We start from the raw sequence: 22,823 nt of genomic DNA, 5'->3' as shown, positions 1-22,823 counted from the left end.
AAAACCCTCAATTTAAATGTGACAATTCACATCCAAGCATAATGAAACAAAGTCCCGCGCACACATATTAGGTACAAACAAGTAGAGTGCTACTCTGTATGGTTCACGGTAAACAAAGGTCCAACGTAGGTGTTTGTGATGTATATCTCCTTTTATTGGATCGTCACAGAATGGAAATTCACAGCCAGCTGACACGTGTTTCGTTATGGGTCTATACAAATCTCGACACCATAACTCTTCAGGGCTCAATGGCTGATTCCTTATCTGTAAGGGCCCTAACCCGGTGATAATTCCAACCCGGCAGGGTACCCAAATAGTAGAAAATTGATGGCGTAGAAGTTCCGTTTCAGCCGTTCTAATCAAAATGTACAGAAGGGTCGCCAACCTTCAAAAAGTATGTAGCAACAATAATCCCAAAGTCCAAGTCGTTGAATAATAGAAATCTCTCGTAGGTACACCACATTGGTACGTGTGGTGTCTGGCTGTGAATTTCCATTCTGTGACGATCCAATAAAAGGAGATATACATCACAAACACCTACGTTGGACCTTTGTTTACTGTGAACCATACAGAGTAGCACTCTACTTGTTTGTACCTAATCTGTGTGCGTGGGAATTTTTTTTACGTGTGTTTTGGTGCCTTGTTCTTGGTAATGGTTAGTGTTAGAATGCTAATTGTGCGGAGACCTCTCGTCATGCTAACCTCCTCCCCTGCAACACCCCAGGGTCTGGCTGCATGTCACTGGCCCAGTTTGAAATAGAGCTGCTGTATTTGTTCCCCCTCGAAATGAATCCAAAATGCAGGGTTCTTATTCCATTGTGATCTAAATATCGGAGTCAAGCGCAAAGCAAAAGATCTGTGCTTCCAGTAAACTGGTATCTGCTGCATGACATTACAACTAGCCCTATCTTCATGCCCTGAACAACATTAATGCCAAACATATGGATTGATTTACAAACAGGAGTGTTTTGCGTACATACTTTGAGCCGTGCCAGATGTTTATAAGGGGCTTTGATTAAGAGCTCTGACGCTTATACTGAAGCCAAAGCAAAGTGCCACTCAGTGGGTTGGCCTCTCCGTACAGCACACAGAACAATAGTCATGTATTCCAGCTGTAATTTCAATTCTGTGAAAATGTGTGTGAATGGGGGGCCCAGGTGGCAAAATATTTATAGGGCAAAAGCAAAATGAAATAAATAGCTTAAATGTGAGTGAGTGCATTGTATGTTTGGAAGTGGCGAAGTGAGGGCGATGCAAGAAAGTGCATTTGGGGAAGAGTAAAAAGAGGGTGCTTAAGAGGAAAGAGAGGTGGCTGCAGATGGACGAGATGTGCAGAGAAAAAGGACAGACATGTCTAACATAAAGTGCCCATAACTGAGGGTCAAAACTCCTTGCACAGACCTCAATACTATTGAGATTTCAGAATTGAAACATTTTGAAGCTTAATTATTTATGACAAATCCTTGTGATTACTCATTTATCTTAAACTGCGAAAAATCACTGAGAAAGCCAATCATACGGACAGGTTTTAGGTGTAGGTCAGTTGTTGTGTTATATATCTAGATGCAATTATATCTCAGAAAGGTATCAAAATAATGGTCAGGTAGCCCACAATGGGATACACAGAAATGTAGGTTACATTTTCTCTTTTAGAGAACCCTCCTATTTTTTATCCCACTTAAAGACTAGTCTTCATATATTTCTGTATGACTGATTGCAATCAGCAGCTGTGGGTCATTCCAGAAGCATGGAAAGAACATTTTCTTCCAAAGTTGATGCCGCATGCAGTGCAAGACACTGGGCAAGCACTCACTTTAACCCCTTCACTGCGGCGGTTATTCTGCCGCAGTGCTAAGGGAGCGGGGGGGGGCCGCACGGCGGGCGCATGCTGGTGACGGAACCGCTCCGTCACCAGCCGCGGTTGTGCTGTGCTCATGACGGAGCGGTTCCGTCACGGCCCCGCCCACTCAATCAATGGAACGCTCAGCGCAGGCGCGGAATCCACGCCGCGCAGGCGTTCCGAGCGGGCCGTGACGGAACCGCTCCGTCATCAGCACAGCGCGACCGCGGCTGATGACGGAGTGGTTCCGTCACCAGCAGGGGAGGGGTTAAAAGGCTGAAATTGTCATGTTATTCAATTTGCATATCAAAGTAACTGTTGTACACATTAAAGATATAGGAAGGTTTTTAATGTGTTTAATATTTCAAGACTATACATTCCCACTGCTTTATAAGCGTTGCTTTATCACAAAATGAATTTGCTTTAAAATGCACCATTTGTTAATTTTATTTTCAATTGTTTCTCTGGAGGAGGACCCAGCCTGGATCCCATGTTTGTCCATTAAGCTTGCTCGCGTCGCTAACTACATAAAAGTCATACCAAACTTTAACGCCTTCACCACTTTCAAATGTCGCCAGCCGCCGCTACCCATTTGCTTTAACGACCTCCATCAGAATTTGTGTTAATGAAAGCCACTTCAAACAATGCATATAGGCCCCGGTTGCTTTAGTGCCACAATTGTTTCGTAGTTATGCTGATGTGCCAGGCGCCTTTGCTGTCTGTATTGGTTAAGACTGGGATCACCGAAAGAAGAAAATAATTAAAGGGTTTCGGCAATTTACATGCAAATAATCATGAGCACGATTCACCATTTACATGTTAAATCTACTACACCAGTAGATTTTCAGCTATGCTGAGTGTAGATTTAAAAACCTTTGGAATTCTCAATGAATTACCGAAGTATTCCTTGGCAACTTTTCAGAAGTACGGACATAGGTAAGCAGTTACATATAAGTCATTGTTGGCGAGTCATTTTTCTACTTCAGTTAAACTTAGGTGAGCAACTTGCGTTCATAATAAATATCAGTAGAGAAAATTTTGCTGTTCCTTTTTTGCAGTTATGTTCCTTTCCATTAAAGGACTTCTTCGCCAAAGCGCCGGGACACTCCGACTGGAGTAGCCGTTGCGCTATAGAAGAGCCCAATTAACATAACATAACATAACATAACATAACAAAATTTGCAGTTGTTTTGGTCATCCTAAATAACGGATTTATTTGAATTATTGGTAGGTCAAAGCGGCCAACCCTAATATGAGTGGTTGTGTTGGCTGTCAATGCCACCGCACAAATAAATGAAATTGCAGCAAAAAAAAGAAAGCAACTCATACAACAAAAAGATCAGGAGTCAAACCTAATTTGCATGAAGCTGAGCAAAGTTGGTTTAAAAGTAAGAATATTTCTGCCGAAATATTTTTTCACAAAATTATTAGTGGCTAAAATTACATTTGAAACAACAAAATATAGCTATTAAACACTAGAAAATTGTAATTCGTAAACTGTCTTTAACCAGCTAATATTATGAACACTAACAAGGTTTCAGTGAAAGAATAGCTCTATTTTCATATTCCAAAGAGGTAAACAAGAACATCTTCCCAATATGTCAAAATTAAGCAATACTGTCTAACATTGTGTATTTATTGAAGATGTGTTAGTTAACATTAAACAAAAAGGTAGATTCATTTTTCAGTACAGCAGTGGAAACAAAATTCATATTTAGGTCTTCCAGTCTCTTAAGTGCACTTAACTGTAAAGAAAACCGGTGTATCCTAAATGGAAATACCTCTGGAATCTATGTCCAGCATCAAATGAGAGCATAGCAGGAAGGCATCATGAAACTGTGTTCCTGAAGGTAAGTAACTTGTTCTTCTAACCGCTGATTCCTCATGTTGTGAGCACATAGTAATGCAGTATCTCCCAAGGTTGTAGGTCTGTGGAATGGCTTAGACCAAATAGGCCTGTGAAGAACCGGGTTTTATAACCCAGCGGCGCCAGGGAAAATGCCCAATGTCTTCGAGTTCCCCTGCCTCGGCAAACAGAGACACGGGACACTTCTCGGTGACGTCAAAGACCAAATTTATTGGCTGCAATCAGGAACAGAGGTCTACGAAACACAACACGGGTGGTTCGCTAGAGACTGCACAATTTCATAGAGCGAGACATCATCCTTTATGACAAAAATCACATTCCTGACTAGCATAAATTATTTACAAACGGACCAATCACATGGTGACATTTCAAACGTATCGCATAACGACAAACCCACTTTCGGTTGTCCAGCCCACCAGAAGTGACAAGGTAAAATCCAACATTCTTGCTCGGACAGGCCGGACGAATCCATAATAAAAAGACCTCAACCCAAACCATAATTAAGCCATAAAAAGGAAGGAACAGAAACAGATGAGAAGAAAGATAGAAGGGTGTGTGCATGTACCATAAACTCAGCAATGTCCTGCTCTTTGATCTCTATCTGACCAGCTGCCTAACAAGGAACTGGCTCAACAAGGTCAGCTTCAGGCAAGGGAGTCAGTTCGTTCAGGTCACACAAAAGTCAGCTAAAGGTGTACGTGTCCCAAAGACTCGTTCGGATGGAGTCATCGGCCTATGTGAGGGCAACCACAAAATGGCTGCCGTACACAAAATGGAACCCGTAGGTTCAAACGAGATCCCTGAACACGTAGTGTTTCCATTGATCGATTATGACGAAAACACTCGTACATACCGCACTCATCATTTGCGGTCCGCTGATACCAAAATCGTCTCGATACGACGACCCTTATTGAATGGGTTCAGAATCACGGAACCACACCTGCAGGACTGAACGGGAAAAATGCCTATCCTTACAGACCAGACTGTCAAGACAGTATTGCTTAATGAACGGGTGTAGATGCCCACGTAGAAGTCCAACAGATATCCAGGACTGGCACCCCATGTGCCAACACAGTAGTGGGAGCCATGGCTCGAGTGGAATGAGCCCACAACCATTGAGAGGGGAGTGGGGGGCTGATTCTTTGCTAGTACTCGAAGTATAAAAAAGTAATGTGATGGATTAAATGCTTAAATTAATCTTCATTTTGGATCCAGCTATATGTAAATAAGTCCTGACCCTGCTACAATAGGAACAGTCTAGCCCAAACTGCCAGGCTAGGTACTCCCTGAACCAGAAAACAAGCAACACAAGAGGGGTTTCTGTTTGGGGCTTGTCAGTCGGGTGCTGCTTGGTCACAGTGAGCAGGGGACCCACATATGGGTATGCCCGCCGCACTTAGGGTGCCACACTAAACTACAAAAAAAGTGATGGAATATTAGCCACAGGAAATTACTTGGGCTGCATCCCAATCCACCATTGTTTTGCACACCACAACTCCTTAGTTTAGAGTCAGCCATATGCAAATTAATCAAGTGAATAGGCCAGACGAAACATGTGTTGGTAAGGAATGCTTGGAAAAGAACAATATGAAAGAATACAGGAAGAATCTGGCTAAATAATTATTTTGTGTCCTACAAGGTGGACTCAAGGATATCGGACTACAGTTTCGGGTTTCACCTGTTTTTAGAGGGCATTGGTGTGTCTTTGTACCTGTTCAGACTAATAAGCTCATCATTACACTGTAGGTGGAATCTGTGCTGACATTATCTGTGCCGCCCACTTCCTGTTCTTATACTCAAATCAGTCTTGGCCCTCCTCCAATAAGAACAGTACAGCCTGTACAGTCAGGCCAGGTCCTACCTCACCCAGCACACAAGCAACCCTAGATCGGTTATGCCCTAACAATGCCAAGTGTAAGCTCTCGCATGGCCAAATAACAAAACATCTAACAGTTTGGCCTGTAATGGGTCCAAATGATGGTAGCCTAATCTGAGTGAAGATGCTCATGCCCATAGTTTCCAGGTACCACACTCTACTAGCCCATTCTGGAGTCACTAGGATGACTATGACCCAGTAGTAGTTCCTCATCTTTTTCAGACCTTGAGGTAGTAGAGGCAGGGCTGGAAGTGAGCACAGGAGTCCTGCGTTTCATTCCAGATGGATTGCATCTCATAGTGAGTTTCTTCAAAAGAAATTCCAAACAGCAAATCCTTTGACACTGCACCTTCTTGAAGGTGGAGAAAACATATCTAGCCAGGTTCTCCCATGGTCTGAAGATGCCCTGTGTCATCTCGAGACGTAGAAGTAATTTGTGATCCACATTGACATCGAACAATGCCGCCAAGTGGATCGCAATTGGGATTGCCCTGACACTTTATTGAGCTCCACAGGCACAGAGCCTCCTGGCATAGAAACCCAGGGCCCCACATGTCCTGCTTGTTACAGTACCACTACCCTGAGAGCCTGCACCAGCCTCCCCTTGATAGACAGCAGGAAAGACTTCCTGCCAAATGAATGGCTCATAGCTCCAACAGACTGATATGGAAATGGGATTCCACCAAAGACCAGAATTCTCTGATCCCCAACTCCCTCAAATGATCTCTCCAGTTCTGTACTGAGGCATCTGTCACCACCACCAAATCTGGGAGAAGAAGAGAAAAGGGCCTACTGCTGCACCAACTGCAAAATCATTGCAGATCACGGGCTGTCCGTTCCGAAATCTGAATAAAATCTGTCATATCTCCGCAGTGCTGGGCTCAGTAGGAGTTCAAATTCCCTTGCAGCGCCCACATGTGCCATCTGGCATAGCCGACCAGAAAAATGCTGGAGGCTAAGAGGCCAATAAGCCTCAGAGCCGCTCTCATTGAGATTCAGGACTGAGGCTGAAACATCAAGATTATAGCCAGATGCCCTTGATTTGTTGCAGAGGAGGGCAGGTCTGGAATTGCACTGCATCCAGGATAGCAACAATGAATCGTAACCTTTGCAAAGGAGACGGGTCTGACTTTGGCACGTTGAACCTGAAGTCAAACTATGTCAAGAGGCTCGCTGTCATATGAAGGTTATCTACTGCGGACCATGGCAAGCCAGACTTTAACAGCCAGACGTTGAGCTAGGGGAAGACTGCTTTGCCCAACCTCCAAAGGTGTACCTTGACCACCACCATCACAACTGAAGCCAAAGGGGAGTACTAAAAATTGGAAATGCTTCTGGCCGATCTTGCACTGCAGTAATGTCTGTGGGACTGCAGGACGGGTGTATGAAATAACATGTCCTGCAGGTCCAAGGACACCACTCAGTCTACAGGGCCTAGTGCGGCCAAGATCTGTGCCAACATCAGTATTGTGAATGTGTCCTTCCACAGGAAGGTATTGAGAGATCGAAAGCCTCAATCCTTTTTCAGCAGAAGGTATAACCGAGATTAACAAACCTCTCCTCTTACCGAGTCTGGATCCCTCTCAATGGCACCCTTGGAAAGCGACACTCGCACTACCTGTGGCAAAATGAATTACTCCTCTAAAAGTTGATTGAGTGTGGGGTGGGGAGGCAGTGGGGGAGATGTGAGAGAGCCAATAGAAAGTATAGGACGTAGCCGTCGGAAGAAACGGGCTTTTAGAACCCAGCGGTGCCAGGGGCACGCCCAAAGTCTTCAGATTCACCTGTCTTGGTTTACAGAGACACAGAATACTTCTGGGTGGCGTCAGAGACCAAGTTTATTAGCTGCAGCTAGTAACAGTGATCCTAGAAACACAGCATGGTAGTATTTCAGGAGACTGCTCGAATTCGTAGAGCAAGACATCCCTTTTTATACACAATAATCACATTTTATGAGGATACACTCCCACTGCGCCAAAAGTTAACCATTGAAATACATTCTCAAACAAAGTATCACATGATGAAAAGCTAAGTTTGCAATGTCCCAACCCAAAGTTAATCATTGGGAATGTCCCAAATCCAATTTCCACAAGCAGGACAAACCCATAATTGAAAGGCACAATGCATGTAATAAAGAACATAGAAAAGGAAACAATGTCTGATAGTGAGCAAGACAAAGCATGTGTAAGGAGACTAAAAGTTAACGATGTCCTGAACAATGATTGGTAATCTCAGACAACGATCAAACCAGGGAAATTGACTCAGCAGGGTCAGTTTCAGGCGAAGGAATCAGGTTCTTGCAATTCACATGTAAGTCAAGAAAGACCCTGTTAATGTGTAGCAATACGTGAAGGCCAGGTTGCTTCGTTCGTTCGACCACATTTGTCGGCCAGCGTGATGGCAGGACAAAATGGAGGCCTAAACAAAATGGAACCCATGTTCGAAACGAAATCTCCAAATATATGGTGAATTCGTTAGCTAACGTGACGAATTCACTCCACATTAGCCGCATTCGCTAAATACGGTCTGACATCACCAAATTTGTGACGGAACCATGACCTTACATAACGAGGCCCATTTTTACGGAACCACACCATGTTGAACAATCCGTATGACCCATCAGTTGAACATGACGGATCCACCATTATGGGATGAAAAAACGAATTATGGCCTCCTAAGGAAGGATCTTTGCAGCTAAAGGCAAACTAAAGAGGCTTGGAGGTAGTTTCTGCAGATGAGGGAGACTCAGAAGACAGGGGCCCTTGTTGACCTGCACAATGTCTGCCACATTCCCGTCCCTGCCCTCGAAAGGACTCAGATGAGTGCAATAGTGGTTAAGGAGACTTGCGGTATCAGTACATCAATCCTCTGCAGTAGGTCAAAAGTATCTCAGACAATCAGGTACGATTTTAAATTCATATTTCAGAACTGGTTCACAACCCCAATTTGCAAAAAATAATTGATGATTAATAAAATAGCTAGATATATGGCAAATCCCTGATGACCCACAAAAGGAATTAGCCTTCCTGATTATCACATTTGATGCAAATCTGCACATACATTTTTGAATTGTCATTTGAAAAACACACTGGAACAGGAAACTCCTTTGGAAACACAAGCGTTGGATCCCCGCCTCTATAATATTTCCCATACCAATTTGCATAACAAACAACAACAGCAAAATATATGTGGATATATATTGTTTCCCAAATTTCATGCAGATTTTCAAAATAAAAAAGACGACCAAAAAGGGGTTTTAATGGACTCTTGGTTTACCCATACCTACGCAGCTGGTGTCGCCAGCTCACATCACACATGGTTTATATTAAGGGCCATATGTATCAAGCTAATTTTTACTCGCAAACGCTGCGAATCGCTAAAAACATTGTTTGCAAACAAAAATTCGCTATTTTCAATGTATGAAGCAAAATTTCCTCGCTAAATAAGAAATCGCTACAATAGCAATTCCTTACGTTGCGAGATCCTGAATTCTGCGATTCCCCTAGTGATTCCTTATTTTGCGATTATCGCAGGTTGCGAAAATCGCAAATGGGGTAATTGCAAAATAAGGAATCGCAATGGAATGTATAAAAAAAAAATTCGCAAATTGCGAATTCACTAAATTCGCTAATTTGAGAATCGCAATTACCACCAAGTGGGAGCAGGTGGTAACCAGGTGCAAACTATTTAAGAAGGCCCACAATGCAACAGACTTTTTCACAATGTCTGTGCTTTACGTGATAGCGAGGAGGCTGCGACTGAGAGCTGCTGCACAGAGGAGAAGACGCCAGGAGAGGATATTCCGTTGGCGCATTTCCATCTTCCAGCGCACAGAGGAGGAGATCTACACACACTACAGACTGAATGAAGAGAGTATCCTTGATTTAATTGAGGAACTCAAACCCTTCCTTGAACACCCCACAAGCAAGACACAATCCATCCCCACCCACATCCAGGTCCTGTGGTCCCTGCACCTCTTGGCATCAGGCAGTTTCCAGGGGGTGATAGCCACAGCAGGAGGGGTGTCACAAAGTGCTCTTTTGCGCTTTTTCCATGCATTCCTTGATGCCATGGTACAGAGGCTTTCCCACCACATTCACTTCCCAAGCACCCCACAGGCACTAGACCAGACCAAACAGGACTTTTATCAAATTGCCTAATTTCCCCATGTCATCGGATGCATAGATGGGACACACGTTGCAATATCCCCCCCCCCCCCCCTCCCAGAATGAGTACGTGTTTAGGAATCGCAAATCTTACCATTCCCTGAACATTCAGGTGGTGTGTGATGCGAAACACATCATCACGGACATTGTTGCCAAATACCCTGGCAGCAGGCACGACTCATACATCTTCCGCCACAGTGGGAAACACCATAGACTCACAAGTGGGGAGTTTGGCGAGGGCTATCTACTAGGTAAATGCTTTTGAACAATGACCACACTTGTTAAGGATAGCATGTGCAGGACAGTGTCTAACCATATACCTTCCTCCCCTCAGGTGATAGTGCGTATGCAGTCCGTGATTTTATACTGACGCCCTACCTCAATCCAGCCAATGCAGCGGAGTGGCGGTACAACAGCGCCCACATTGCAACAAGAGCCACCATTGAGAGGACATTTGGGATTCTCAAAAGCAGATTTAGGTGCATACACAAGAGTGGAGGGGCACTACAATACCGCCCAGAAACCTGTTGCAAGATAGTGGTAGCATGTGCCATGCTGCACAACATCGCCAAAAGGAAAGGCGCACCGGTGGAGGTCAGTGAATCAGACACATCAGATGTGGAGGGGCCAGCTCCAGGACGCATGCCTGCCGGTGTAGTTGGTGCAGCTGCTGGGCGCCAGAGGTGGAATGAGATCACGCACAACTTTTTTTAGGTAAGAGAAAATGACACAATGCTATATTTCAATTGTCAGTCTGTTTTTATTCCTTAACATCAGGATTGTTACCGTCACACAGGCTGGGTGACACACAATGTCCATCAGAATGCCCAGCACATGTTCATGCACAGTGCAATTCTCCCATCAGGGGCAAGTGTCCATGCGCAGTGGGTAGCTGCACCCATCCTGTGGTCCCATGTATATCTCCTTACAAGCGGTGCTGGCGGGAGGAAGCTCCTGTTTGGGGATGCACAGTGTCTCCTTCCCTTGGGTCACTAGCCCTAATGTTACGCGCGTACTTTTTTAAATTTTGTTTAGCGCACGTGCACACAACTCTCTTCCTCATTACTTTCGCAGCCGCCTCACTTTCAGGACAGCACGGCCAATGCTTGTTTTTAAATTATCTTGATTGCTCCCCTGCCGCTGACGGAAGGGCTAGTGGACGGCACCATAGTTTTGCCATGTCCTCTTCTTCAGCCCTGCTCGGTCAGCGGCGATGTCTCCCTCCCCTTCTGCGCCCCCATGCCCCGTCTGGGGCTGCTCCACGGGACCAGAGGTCCAAGTAGGAAGAGGCGCTCCTAAGCCCCCTGTGCAGCGCGACCGCGGCTTCCAGGAGATGCCAAGGACTGCAGAGGCTACCAGGTCAAGAGCAGCAACTTTCTGTGGTGAGGAGCAAGTGGCAAATTATAACTTTCATTGCTTTTGTTTAACAGATTATGTTTTGTTTTTATTACATAAAGGGTGACCATTACGGCTGTTCCATTTTCTAGCATGAATAAGGGTAAAAGCAATCTGAGTCACTTAATGGTGGCCTGTACTTGAGATTTCAAAGCGCTATACGTTTACATGCCCTAGTCCATTTTTCCATTTGTAAAAAAGAGCAAAAGCTGTACATTGCTTATTCCTGCAACGTCCATCGCTATTTGTGAAGTGCACTAATTTCAATGATTTAATTTCTGCACAGAGAAGATTTCTTCTGCAGAAACAAATAGGTTAAAAGAAACATATTCATTTGCATTATAAGTACGCATTTAACATATTAATTTTGAGTAATTCACTAACATAACTTTTGCATTTGAAGGTGTAAACTTGTATAGCGTATCAAGATCCTCCCTGACATAATAAGGAGACCAAGCCTCAAAGGATACACTGCAAGGGTGCTGGCGAGCAGAATGCAGCATTTCTCTGTCAAACTTACAGCGGGCGTTATATCATGGGCAGGACATTGTGGCTTTGGAGTTGCCAGGTTTAGGAATAAAGTCACTACAGTAACCATTGAACTGCTAGGTGGTAACTGTTGTCAAAAGTAGCGTATATCAAGACTCTCAGGCTATTCGTGAGACTCCTCTAACAAGTGGCAGCAAATATGAGGAGACTTGAACAAGTGAGAGGGCATAGTCAGGGTAATCCTAACCTATGTGCTCTGTGGTTACCTCCCAAGGTATTTGTTGAAGTCACCTCTGTAACGCTTGGTAGGAAAAGGTGGTTTACCTGTGTAGCGAACCCTATCGGAAGTACGCTGAGTTGGAACATTCTGTGACAGACACACAATGGGCAAAAGAAGGAGGCGGGTATACTCATTTACACATTCACCCACCAATGCATGCATTAAATTACAAGCGGATCCATCTTTTCACTTGCCCTTCCACCCAGTAGTCAATCTTTTCTCTATTTCATGTGTCCTCACTCCTCTGCTGATTTACCCATATCTGCTCTAACTAATCTACTTATTCATTCATCCTATCACTGAGTCATGTTCTCACTCAACCACAGTCACTCACCCACCTGTCCTTTTGTGAATCATCTAACCATGCACTCACCCATTCATTAATGTACTCACTCAATCACACATTCACTCATTCATTAGTTCATCGACCTAAGCCTTCATTTATCCATTCTCTGTTATTGTTTTGTATAGCCCTGAATTGGCCCGAGAAAATCCGATTATATTGCACATTTTTGTAGGTTCAGATTACTTGATTTGCACAGAATCCTTCCCCCACCCATTCAGCCATCCACACATTCACTCGTCATCCATTAACATAATATCTCTATCACACCCATACAAACCAGCAGACTTTGAAGGATCAAGTTGACTTTATTGCACTCAGACTATCAGACACAGCATTAGCCTACAACATTCGCCTTGATTTTTGCACTACATTACATGTACATTTGTAATGCACACATTCACCCTTGGGCTGCTTGGCACTGAAAGTGCAGATGTTTATTGATACCCGACTTAATGGAACTAATTTGATCAACCTCAGAAAGATGGGTAGACATACCGGGAATCAAACCGGTTACCATGATGTTGTGAACAAATCCTAGGAGTAAAACATTGAAAGCATTTAACCTAACTCAAAGATCACCATATACTTTTGTAGAGTAAGCATCTGTACACTGCTGTCACCACAAGACATGCTCCAAATCCAGCTCTTCGCCAGGCTAGCACTCTCCCCCCCCCCCCCGTTTCTTCAAATTAGAGGGTCATGTGGAATACACATGGTAAAGGGGGATGCACTCTTCCCCAGTACAAACTCTCCCCAAGACCACTACTCCCATCCCATCCAGTGCCAACTTTTGTCTATGTATGTGTATTTACATACATGAAAATGCTGATAAGCCAGTCGTTGTCTTTAGTTGCAGGTGAGGTGTCCAAAGTAGGAGACTCTCTTGGAAAATAAACACTGATATTGTCAATATATATGGCTTTATTTAAATGAATGTGCTTCTTTGAGTGGTGAGTGGATGGAGGAATGGTTGAAGGTGAGAATAAATTAACAATTCGATGAATAAGTCAGTACATGAATGATTAATTGCCAAGTGGCATAGTGGATAGACACACAAGTACAAAAATGGGTCAATTAATGGTTGAATGTATGAATAATTAGATTCCTGGATGCATGGATAGGTAAATTCATGGATGAATGAATGATCAATGAGTTACTTCATGGAGGAAAAATTGTGGGTAAGTGAGTTGATGAGAGAGCACATGATGGATGGCTGAAAGGCCTATTATTTCACAATCATGCTTGTATTTATCTCATAAACGTTCTTTCTGCGTGAAAACTCGCAATAGTTTATCCCTCCTTCAACTCCGGGTTATGCTTCTAGTAAAACTACTGTGCTGAACAGGTGTGAGAGGTGATAGGCAGGCTGTTTTTAACCAGAGCAGGTACATTGGGAAGCAACAGGCCATTTTTAGGTTAAGCCTGGGCCGCGCAGGCGCTGCTCTGTGGCATGATGTATTGGAGTATGGAAATGAAGCCCCGCCCACTCTCCGCCCATATTTGTCATTGGCTTGTGTCATTGCCCTTTGTAAATGGTGGCTTCTGATTCTTTAACCCCTTGTCTGCTGATGACGGAACCGCTCCGTCATCAGCTGCGGTGGCGCTGTGCTGATGACGGAGCGGTTCCGTCATGGCCCGCTCGGATCGCCTGCGCGAATTCCGCGCCTGCGCTGAGCGTTCCATTAAGCGGGGCGGGCCATGACGGAACCGCTCCGTCATAAGCACAGCGCAACCGACGCTGGTGACGGAGCGGTTCCGTTACCAGCATGCGGCCGCCCCGCCCCCTTAGCACTGCGGCGGAATAGCCGCCGCAGTGAAGGGGTTAATAGGCTTATTAGTCCCTCCTTGTCTTCATTTGTAACCTCCTATGAGGACTGACCCTTTTTCTTCGGTTGTTAAAACAAGCGTTGGCATAGCCAATAGGTCCCGCCTTAGGGACCTTATAAGTGTTTAGCAATGCAACGTTTGATGTTGTTGTACCAAGGATATTGGTCCCAAAAGCGAGACCTATTGGCTATGCCATGCTTGTATTTCTTTCTTTAGAGCACCAACGGAAATTATATTACAGCAAACACATCTATGAGATAAATTCAGTACGGGGTCTGTTTACAGGAGTCGAAAGACCATCATACTTTGCAGATTTGTTTAGTGGAAAAGCATACTGTTGTAAATAAGTAGATGTAGACAGCAAGAGACTTCTAGTAGTTATAAGTTAGGTTTATTCATGTACAGCAGAGCAACACAACACGCCAGCTGACCAGACCTTCAACTGTCAAGTCTTGGACCCCAAGTACAACATAGAATGTAGACAGGCATTGTGGGAGGCTAGTAGGTAGGAGCATAGAGGAAAGTGTGATGACAGCAAATAACCATGTTGAAAGGAGAACTAGTTTACTACACATCCTCCTCCTTTATCTAGAAAAGACAAATGACCGCAGATGGCCATGTTGGGAGGAGCTTATGTTTACTACACATCCTCCTCATTAATCTAGAAATGTATTACACACCATCTTCATCCTTTATAAAAGCCAGAAAAATAAAGATAGAGAAGGCAAACGAGTGTTAAAGGGGCAAACCCCTAGATGCATCATTGTAACATTTTGCGATTTCTTAATTGCGAAAATTAAGGAATCGCAATTAAGAAATCGCAAAATGCTATGCATAAAAACATCGCAAATTATTTTGCGATTCGGTAATTTTCCTTAATTGCGATTCACAATTTGCGAATCGCAATTAAGGAAAACCCTTCCCATTGATTCCTATGGGCCAAAAGGCCCATAGGAATCAATGGGAAGGCATTCACATTTTGCGAATTTCAAATTGCGATTCGCAAAATGTGAATGCAATTTCAAGGGTGCAGGGGGGGTTCAAAGAACCCCTCCCTGCACCCCTGAAATTGAACTGTAAGTGCAATTTACACACACACATGACCCAAGGACATGTGTGTGTGTGTAAATTAAAACTTTCAAATATGCAACTAGTGCATGTTTGAAAGTGTTCTATAAATTAGCATGAAGTTCAATTTCATGCTAATTTACCCCTTCCAAATTGCGAATTCGCAATTCTAAAGTAATCATGCATTGCATTTAAGAAATCGCAAAATTGCGATTTCTTAAATGCAATCGCAATTTAAGAAATCGCAACGAAATTGCGATTTCTAAAATTGCGAAAATACCAAAATGCTTGATGCATCCCAAAAACGGGATTTGCATTCGCAAACGGCCGAATTTTGCGATTCGCACCGTTTGCGAATGCAAAAACCCTTGATGCATCCAGGCAAAAGAGTGTTGAGAGTGAAATGTGAGGTGAGACGCACCACCCAAAACAACTAATAGGTATCACCACCACCTATTCCCATTAGACAGACCAAAACAGGAAAAGTCAGTCCACTTTCTCCTATCAGTCCTTGACCAGCAAAACACCTAAAGAGACAGTTCACTTTCTTCAGCCTGTTTTGCGCTCCAAGATGAATTTAAGATGACGATATAATTGAACTAAAAGTCCCAGTCTGGTTCTGGATCCCTCAAACAAGTTCTTGACGTCTTTCTCAAGTATTAGATCCTATGCTCTGGTTGAGGGCCTCAGAATTAGATTTTGTTATTAAGACTCTAAGTTCAAGAAAATATTTTCCTGGGTTTTCTTACATTTTCTGATACTGGACTCTTTATCTTAGTAATGGGGCACAGAGACCCCATTGCATAAACTTCTTCATGGTTCTGGGAACATTTGTACCCTTCTACTTTACAGACAAGTTTAAGAGTTCCCTGACCAGCTTTCAGGTGTGGAATTTTGACCCGGTTTTGAGTCCTCTGACCCACTTCTGGTCGACATACCAGTCATGGGCTTTGTGCTCTTTTGAACGACCTTCGTCCAGTCCTTGTCCATTCTTTGACGACCGTTGTCCATTCATAGTTGTGGGAAGACCTTTGTCCCCTCTTGGATGACCTTTGTCCAATCCTAGTTGTGGGAAGTTCTTTGTCCCCTTTTGGATGACCTTTGTCCAATCCTAGTTGTGGGAAGACCTTTGTCCCCTCTTTGATGACCTTTATCCAATCCTAGTTGTGGGAAACATTTGTCGCCTCTTGGATGACCTTTGTCATTCTTTGTTCTGGGATAAACTCTGTCCCCTCTTTGACGACCATTGTCCATTCCTTGTTCTGGGATGGGCTTTGTCCACTCCTTTGTCCTGGGACCATAGTCCTCAGCTGGTACTCGGAGCTGTGTGTCCCGATGATTTAAGGGCATTTGCCACCTAGTGGTTCTGGGACCATCATCTCCGTCTTGTTTCTCTGACGTGATAGGACTAGTAGAACGTTTGTCCCTGGTTTGGGTCCAGCAGCTCGCTTATGAGCTCGCTTTGAACAAATTGAACTCTATGCGCTGTTCAGGGCTCTCGGTTTCGATGCGCTACTTGTTGTGGGACGTTAATATCTGTTCAATGTCCTCTGACCTGTTACTAGGTTCTCAGCCACGGTTCAGAGTTGTCAGTCTCCGTCCTTGGCGTTAGGCTAACTGACTCACAGTGCGCCAGATGTGAGCTCTAAGACTATGTATATGACACTTTGTAAGTTATAATCTGTGACAGTCATGAGTTAACAGACTCTGACACTGTTATAAGATGATGTCTATTACAAAGGAAGTCGACAGCATACGTTTCAACAGTACAGTACTTAGTTTGTTCAAAGTTTACAGTCGCTGTCCCTGGGAGTATTCACACCATGCAATGGGTGTTGCTATGCCTGTATAATTGTTTCTTAACTCCCCAATAATACTTCATAGTTGTAAGCACCACAGACTCTACAAGCATAGATCGCAAGGAATGCAGCAGTAGTAGGGAGGTTTATTTTTTTCTAATATTGCTTTGACTCCAAACGTACTGTCATACTATGAGAAAAACGAAAAAGCAAGAAATACTTTCAAAATCCACGAGGTGGCACTCTTGTAAAAGAAAAGAAACCTCAAGTTGAAATTGTTTGTGCTTCTGAACACTTTGACTTTTGGCCGGTATCTGAGCTCAAAAAGAAACTGTCGATGTTGCCTGGGCATTTCTGTGTCAGTTCAATAGCGCGCCAATAATCTCCGCATCCGCGCTCAGAGAATTCTGCTCGCACGCTCAGATTTTCAAAATCCCATGCTTCATGACGAGCTGGGCTCGTCATCAGCGTGCGAGGAGGCTACGCCATGACGAGCCCAGCTCGTCATGAGCGTGGAAGGGGTTAAACAAAATACAGCCATTGACCTTGTTAATGTTGCGCTTTGATATTGCCTTTAATTAATGACACCACAGACATCTAGTGCACTGCCAAATGTATCTGTTCACAACCGCATTCTAAAACATACGCGCATGATGTGGAAACTACTCACATCCCCCTCACAGTTTGCATATCCTGGTGCGCGAGTGGAAAGTGCTGAAAAATAGCTTCATAGCATTGCAAAGATTTATTACGTTGCGTGATGACTTATCAAGTTGCGCGATGACTTTTACGTTGCGCGATGAAGTTTAGAAACCTCTTCCCTGCAACAGAGGAACACGCTGTCACTCCGCAAAAACAGTTGGAGGTTCTATTACGTCATCATTAGGGAAGAAGCATGAGGAAAGGACGGATCAGCACGGAGACAAACTCGCAGGCAGGCAAATAAACATATTGACAGAAAGCAACAGATAGACAATCACTAGGAAACCGGGAATTTCCTATCCCACAAACAACTTTAAACAAAGGCCTTTCATTTGTACCCACCACAGCAACAAACGAAATGGAGACAGAGGGAGCCTTTTTCAAGTTTATGAGAACATTAAAACTCAGACATTATTTTGAAAACGTAGCAGAACCGACAGACAACAGAGAAGAGAACACAGCGAGAAACAGAGAAGAGAACACAGCGAGACAAGTCAAACCAAAAAGTGTTTACCAAGCCCCAGTGTCACACAAAATGTTAGAAACATTCGAAATAATGGTGAAAAAAGATCTCCAAGCACTTAATTATAAAAAAAAATCGAAACAACAACTTGACTAAGACTGAACAAAATATCATAAGCAATCTGGCAAACAATGAAGCGTTGACAATACAACCAGCAGACAAGGGCGGCGCCCTAGTAATAATGGATACGCACTTTTATGAACATAAAATCAATGAACACGTGGCAGATACGGATACTTATCTATTGTTACCATCGGACCCCACAACAACGCTCCAAACAACGTTAAACGGAATTCTACAATCAGCCAAAGCAAATGAATGGATTGATGACCAGACACTGGCATACTTAACAGAAAAAATCCCAGACGGCCGAAACTATATATGATCCCAAAGATCCATAAACATCCAACTAATCCACCTCTCAGACCCATTGTCTCGGGGTGTGGGTCAATTTTTGACCCCCTCGGTCAATACATTGATCATTTCCTACAGAGAATTGTACAGCAATGGGAATCTTATATAAGGGATACCACAGATTTTTTTAATGAATTAACATGGATATAAGAAGGTTTCCAAAATCACTGGATTATGTGCACCATAGATGTGGTGCCACTTTACACCTCCATACCACATCAAGCAGGACTGGAATCAGCAGAATGGGCATTGCTCAAAATGGAAGATTTACCCACTAACAAAATCGGTTTGTTACAGCTGCTTAAATGTTGTCTTCACAATAGTTATTTTATATGGAAGGACAAATATTATGCACAATTGAATGGAACTTCTATGGGCTTTGCAGGGGCCCCTGCCTACGCGAATACATTCATGGCCCAATTTGAGGCACAGAATTTGATGACTTTGAGAGAATGGCCACATGTGAAAATGTATTGTCGTTTCATCGATTATATTTTTTTAATATGGGATGATACTCAAGAAACATTGGAACAGCTAATCAGAACACTGAACCAAGTTGATGCAAGAATCCAATTTACGCATAAAATAAGCAAGGACGTTATTGACTTCTTAGACGTCAGAATCACCAAAACAGAAAGTGGATTCGAAACAGAATTATATACAAAATACACAGATCGGAACAATGCTCTTAGCTACACGAGCTTTCATCCAAAAAGTCTAATCAGGAATCTTCCGGTGTCACAATTCATACGGATTAAACGCATCTGCTCAGATGCACGAACGTGTCAAAGTACACTTGCAAAGCAAGTACAAAAATACAAGGACAGAGGATATCCACCAGAGGTACTACAGAAACAACTGGACAAGGTCTTGCAAATGGACAGAGCGGAGTTGCTGAAACCCAGAAGAAAAACAACACAAGAAAGAATGGTGTTTATAACCAAATATACAACTCAATCTCAAAAAATCTAAAACATAGAGTTTGAGTTTGAGTTTAAAAGTTCTTATATAGCGCTCTTACACCAGCGGTTTCATGGCGCTGTAACTGGCAGATCTCCACAAGGGACAAAGGGAGGAGGACAGGTGACAGGGGACTAAATAAAGATTTTACTGAAAAAATAAGTTTTAAGTTTCTTTCGAAACTGGGGATATGGGGTTAGGGATCTGAGCTCTAAGGGTAATGAATTCCAGAGGGTTGGGGCAAGGGTCGCAAATTTTGAGCCCCCCCACTTTTTCCGGCGAAACCGGGGGACTGTCAGGAGAAATTGGGAAGAGGATCGGAGCTCCCTAGCTGGCAAGTAGGGGATAATCTCCGAGGAAATGAATGCAGGGGCAGTGCCCAATCAAGCCTGGCAGGTGATAGTCGCAAGCTTGAATTGGACACGTTCCCGAACCGGGAGCCAATGTAAGATTTTCAGGAGGGGAGTGACATGTGAGGATTTGGGAAGGTTAAAGACCAACCGAGCCGCCTGGTTTTGAATCATCTGCAACCGCCTGAGACTATATGCAGGTATACCTGCATATAGGGCGTTGCCGTAATCAGGGCGGGAGATGACCATCGCAAGGACGATCAGTTTCAAGGCCTCAAAGGTGAAAAATCGAGAGACCTTGCGGATGGTGCGAAGAGAAAGAAAAGAAGAAGAAACCACAGAACTAACCTGGGAGTGAAGGGTGAGGTGGGAGTTGAGTTTAATACCTAGGGTTTTGACAGAGGTAGAAGGGACCGGAGGGAGACCAAGGGAAGGGGGCCAAAAAAGTGAAGACCAGGGACTGGAGCAACCACCCGTCAACACCAACTCGGTCTTATCGGGGTTGAGTTTCAGGTGGTTGAAATCCATCCAGTCCCTGATGAAAATCATAATAGACTGGAAATTAGAAATAGAGGCAGGAGAAGAAGACAGATTGAAAACAAGTTGGAGGTCATCCGCATAGTTATATACGGCGATCTCCATTTGTTCTAAAGAAAAAATGAGGGGAGAAATGTAAAGGTTAAACAGAAGAGGTGAGAGGGAGGAACCTTGGGGGACCCCGCACTGAACCTTCCGGAAGTCCACAGAGAAGTCACCCAGGAGAACTGCCTGGGTGCGGTCCCTCAGGAAGGAGGATAACCAGACCAGGGCCGTACCCCCGATCCCCGCCGCCGCGACACGGGAGAGTAAGATGGTATGATCTACCGTGTCAAAGGCAGCAGAGAGATCGAGGAGGACCAGTGCCTGGGATTGATTGGTATCCCTCCCCTCCCTGAGGTTGTCAAGGACCGAAAGGACTACGGACTCCGTCGAGTGTGCGGGGCGAAAGCCAGCCTGACGGGAAGCCAATACCCCATTCTCTTCCACAAACGTACTCAGAGACCTGGTGACATGGCGCTCGAGCACCTTGGCCAAAAATGGTAGGAGAGAAATGGGGCGATAGTTGGCTGGGATCGAAAGGTCCGCGCCAGGTTTTTTTAAAATGGGTAAAATAATAGCTGATTTCAAGGGGTTGGGGACAACCCCCTGAGAAAGGGAGCTGTTGAGAAAGTGGAGGGGAGGATCAGGGCAAGAGGTGTAAATGTGACGAAGTATGTGAGCGGGACAGGTATCAAGGGGAGAGCCAGATTTTACAAGGGGGATTAATGATGTGAAGGATTCCTTGGTCAGGAGGGGGAGAGTATTTAATTGTCCTTGCGGAGGAGGGCACTGAGGGTCAACAAAAGACGGGGATGGTGAAGGGATATTGGCTTTGATAGCGGCGATTTTATCAATAAAAAAACTATTCAGATAGTGACAGAGGGCCTGGGAAGGGGAGGGCTTAAGGGAAGTGCGATCTGAAAAGGCTAGGTTCTGAACAATCGAGAAGATTTCCCTTGATTGGTTCTCGGCTGTGAGGATCTTGGAGGAAAAATAGGCCGTTTTAGCGGCCAAGATAGCATTCTTATATTGAGCTAATAGAGTAGTAAAATCAGCTCTTAAGATGGGACAGTAGTTTCTCCTCCAGGCCCTCTCAGCACGGCGTACCGATAATTTGATGGTTTTAAGGTCATCGGTAAACCACAGATTGGCATCTTTCTCCCACTTGGAGGTCAATCGCTTCAAGGGGGCAAGGGACTCGCTGGCTGAGGAGAGCCATTGTTCAATGATGTTGGCCTGAGCCAGGGTGGAAAGACCGTGTAAGGCGGGGTAGGAAGCACTTAAAAGGGCAGATAAGTTCGCCGGGTCAACTCTGCTCCACGAGCGGACCCAGACATTTTTAGGAAGGGGGACCCTAGCTGTAGAACTAATAGGAAGAACAAAAGAAATCAGGTGGTGGTCGGACCAAGTGCAAGGAGAAATAGAAAGGGAGTCGACAGGGCAGTTCAAGGACCAAATCTGGTCCAAGATATGCCCCTTGACGTGAGTTGGGGAGGATACATGGGAAACAAAATTAAGAGATAAAAGTGTGTCTGAGAACTCTCTCGAGGATAAACACTCTGCTGGGTCAGAGGGCCAGAAATTGAAATCGCCCAGTAGTAACACAGAAGAGTTATTAACAGAGAGGGTGGCTAGCACCTCCTGGAAATCAGGGAGAAAGCGTAGAGGTGACTGGGGAGGACGATAAATGAGAACACAGGTGAGAGGGGGGGATGTGGACGTGGTATGGATAGCAAGATACTCGGTGGTGGCAATATCGGGGAGAGAGAGCAGTTGAAATGGAAGATCAGAACGGGCAATGACAGCTACACCACCCCCCGTTCTGCCAGATGAACGATCCGCTCGAAAGGCGTAGTAAGGGGCGGGCAAAGTGGCTAGCAAAGTAGGTAGGGAGTCATCACAGAACCATGTCTCGCTTAAGAGGAGAAGATCCGGTGCGTGGAGATCTAACAGCACTGATAGTTCATGTGAATGAGCCACCGCCGATCTGGTATTCAAATAATAAGCCTTGAGGGTCTTAACTGGAGATGTATTAGCAGCCTCTATGGTGGGAGGAACCGGAGTGGGAGAGGCAAATGAACAGGAACAGTGAGAAGCAGAGGATAAATCAAGCTGGGATATCCGTGAGTGTATAGAGGGAGGTAGAGCCCACGGACCCTGTAGCATGTGAAGCTGGGAAGAAGTGTAAGAAAAAAATTGGGCAGGGTGATGTGCCCCTAGCCCCGGTCGGCCGCAGACGGGCTTAACTTAGGCGCAACTTCGGCGCGCCTTCGTCGCGCCCGCTGCGCCCGCCCGCCCGCTGCGCCGTCGGTAAGGGGAAGTTATTATATAGGGACACATGT

The 22,823-nt window shown here is 44.6% G+C and overlaps 1 protein-coding gene across 1 annotated transcript in view; it reads right to left on the bottom strand.

Annotated features, from left to right (window-relative positions):
- Nucleotides 1-22,823, bottom strand: part of WDR41 (WD repeat domain 41) — a 624,116-nt gene that overhangs the window by 391,128 nt on the left and 210,165 nt on the right. The gene's annotated exons all lie outside the window — the stretch shown is intronic.

The sequence above is a fragment of the Lissotriton vulgaris genome, chromosome 3_1 (assembly GCF_964263255.1).
Source record: "Lissotriton vulgaris chromosome 3_1, aLisVul1.2, whole genome shotgun sequence".
NCBI lineage: Eukaryota > Metazoa > Chordata > Amphibia > Caudata > Salamandridae > Lissotriton > Lissotriton vulgaris.
This window is presented reverse-complemented; position numbering and strand designations above follow the sequence as displayed.